Below are 2407 nucleotides of genomic sequence, written 5' to 3'. Positions count from 1 at the left end.
GCGTTTGTAGTCCAACGGTTAGGATAATTGCCTTCCAAGCAATAGACCCGGGTTCGACTCCTGGCAAATGCATTCTGATGTTATTCTTTAGTTTGTAGATAATTAATGCTTTCTCATTCATGGGTAATTTAATTAGCAATATTTTTTTTCATTAATTTGTAGACCCAGGTTCGACTCCCGGCAAATGCATTCTGATGTTATTCTTTAGTTTGTAGATAATTAATGCTTTCTCATTCATGGGTAATTTAATTAGCAATATTTTTTTTCATTAATTTGTAGACCCGGGTTCGACTCTCGGCAAACGTTTGTAGTTTAATTATCAATATTTTTTTCATTCATGGGTAATTAATTAATTTACTATTAGTGGTTTTCATTTTTAGTTTCTTATTTTATGATAATTATTAATTTACTAAGTAATTAAATTAATTTCTGATGATTAGTTTTAATTAATCAAATAATAATTGTTACTTATTTATTTGTGTTTTAGAAATTATTTTCTTTTTATTAATATACTTATGAAATTATTATTAATTTATTTTCTTGTTTAATTATCATTAAAGGGAAATCATTAATTATTATTGTTATGCAATAGTAATGAGCTAATAATTTTAATTATTTTCATTTAGTTTAATAAATTCTTAATTGTTAATTTACTGTAAAAAATTAATTAATAAATTGTAAATATTTAAAATTATTATTTATGAGCTAGGAATAAAATGATTGTAGCTAAAGATGATTCCTTTCGTAACTATAGCCATGAAATTATAGTTATTCGTGGCTATAGTGATAAATTGATCTTTAACCACGGACAGAATAACTTTTAACCATGGACAAATTGTCCGTAGCTATAGCTCAACTTCTTCTTTCGTAACTTATAGCCACGAATACATTATAACCGTGGCCTTAAATATATTTTAGCCACGGACAGAATAACTTTTAACCACGGACAAAGTGTCCGTAGTTAAAGCTCAACTTTTGCTTTTGCAACTTATAGCTATGGATACATTATAACGGTGGCTATTAATATCTTTTATCCACGGACATAATAACTTTTAACCACGGACAAATTACACGTAACTAAAGCTCAACTTTTTGCCACGGACAAATTGTCCATAGCTGAAGCTCAACTTCTATTTTTGTAACTTATAACCACAGATACATTATAACAGTGGCTATAAATATCTTTTAGCCACGTACAGAATAACTTTAACCATGAACAAATTGTTCGTAGCTAAAGCTTAACTTTTTGCTACGGACATCAAATTGTCTGTGGTTATATCGTATGTTTTAGCTACACTTTTTTTACCACAGCTAAAGTACCATAGTTATAGCCCCATTTTCCTATAGTGTTCCTCAATCCTCTATTCCTACAGGGCATCATTCGTGGTATAAACCTCCTCCAACGGATATAATTAAGATAAATATTGATGTTGTTGTCATAGCCACTGTTTCCTTAGATGGTCGGACCGTTTGGCTAGGAAATCATTTAGGCAATCGGTTCCGTTTTACCTCAAACCCGGCTTAGGACCATTCAATTCATTCAACAGTTTTAGGCCATTTTTTATTTTTTAATTATTTTTATCAGAACGGGCCATTCAATCAGATCGGATAGTCGAACTGTCGATTCAAAAACTGGTGACCAGAATGGTGGATCCGAATTTGTTTTTAAAACATTGCTCTTAAGTGTTGTAGAAGGTTATGGCGTTATAATTAATCAATTCTTCGACTTTTGTTGGTGGAAAATTTGATCCCACCGTAGAGGCTTCACTATTAGTTGTTGACTACAGAAATTTACTTCACTGCCTTCCTTCTTACTTAGTAGTATGTTCCACAATCTGCCAATCTAGATTTTCTACTTCCCAGATTTTCCCATCACCGTTGTTCATCAATCTTTTTTCCCAAAGAGAGACAACACAGAAAATATAGCATGTTAAATCCAAATCGAAAAAACCAAATAGTAAAATCAAGTCGATTCTGAATTTGTTATGGGCCCACGCGTAGGATTTCGTCACGGGGCGGTCCACGGGGAAAACTCCTAGCCTTCCCTTGCCCTTCCCTTTGCGTGCTGACCCTATTGTGGTGAACTAGGGGGCGATTTGTCCAAGAGATCACCCTAACTCTCCTAAGCTCTTCTCTTGATCGAAAATTCAATGCCTTTTCATTAATTCGTGGCTCCTTAATAAGGAGATTATAGAAGGGAATTCCTAGTTAAACTCAAACTCCAACTTGAACTCAAACTCCTCATTACCTACTCCTAATGGTAACACAACGCCTATTTAAGCTAAGATAAGATAGATTAGCTGGTGGCAAGTTGGTAAGAAGAGATAAGTGTGGACCCACCCTGATGAGCTATCATGTGGGTCCTGCTCTACTGCTACTGTTGGGCGGCGTGCACATCTCACAGTGT

At 33.8% G+C, this 2407-nt stretch overlaps 1 non-coding gene across 1 annotated transcript; it reads left to right on the top strand.

The window, feature by feature from the left end:
• TRNAG-UCC (transfer RNA glycine (anticodon UCC)) lies at positions 1–72 on the top strand. The gene has a single exon. It is a non-coding gene; the product is annotated as a tRNA-Gly (tRNA).
• Positions 73–2407: the final 2335 nt, after the last annotated feature.

The sequence above is a fragment of the Nelumbo lutea genome, chromosome 8 (assembly GCF_056320005.1).
Source record: "Nelumbo lutea isolate HS-2025 chromosome 8, American lotus-T2T, whole genome shotgun sequence".
In the NCBI taxonomy this organism is placed as follows: Eukaryota; Viridiplantae; Streptophyta; class Magnoliopsida; order Proteales; family Nelumbonaceae; genus Nelumbo; species Nelumbo lutea.
The sequence above is the reverse complement of the archived record's forward strand: the minus strand, read 5'-3'. Positions and strand labels throughout refer to the sequence as shown.